General features: G+C 72.5%; 1 protein-coding gene across 3 annotated transcripts in view; it reads left to right on the top strand.

Moving 5' to 3' along the window:
* Positions 1-6: 6 nt before the first annotated feature.
* Positions 7-262, top strand: part of GPR155 (G protein-coupled receptor 155) — a 43,785-nt gene continuing 43,529 nt past the window's right edge. For all 3 annotated transcript variants that reach the window (XM_005857599.2, XM_005857600.2, XM_005857601.2), the window contains exon 1: positions 7-225. The gene's annotated coding sequence lies outside the window, so the exon portion shown is untranslated. The remainder of the gene's footprint in view (positions 226-262) is intronic.

The raw sequence follows: 262 nt of genomic DNA, 5'->3' as shown, positions 1-262 counted from the left end.
CGAGGCGGGGCCGCAGGGCCGGCCCGGGAGGAGCTGACCCGGCCACCGCTTCTCTGTACCTCACTTTCGTGGAACGTGACTGAGCTCCCACAGCCGGCAGCCGGCAGCCCGCAGCTCTCTGCGAGGGGCGCTGTGCGTAGGAGATGACGGTGGTTTCCTCCCTGCCTGGCCCCCGCGAGCACCGACTCCCTTCTCCTCGCGGCCCCGGGGCTGCAGACGTAGCAGGTGAGATGGGCCCCCGGTGCCCCCCGCCCCCTGGATC

Source organism: Myotis brandtii, unplaced genomic scaffold (genome assembly GCF_000412655.1).
Source record: "Myotis brandtii unplaced genomic scaffold, ASM41265v1 scaffold112, whole genome shotgun sequence".
NCBI lineage: Eukaryota > Metazoa > Chordata > Mammalia > Chiroptera > Vespertilionidae > Myotis > Myotis brandtii.
The sequence above is the reverse complement of the archived record's forward strand: the minus strand, read 5'-3'. Positions and strand labels throughout refer to the sequence as shown.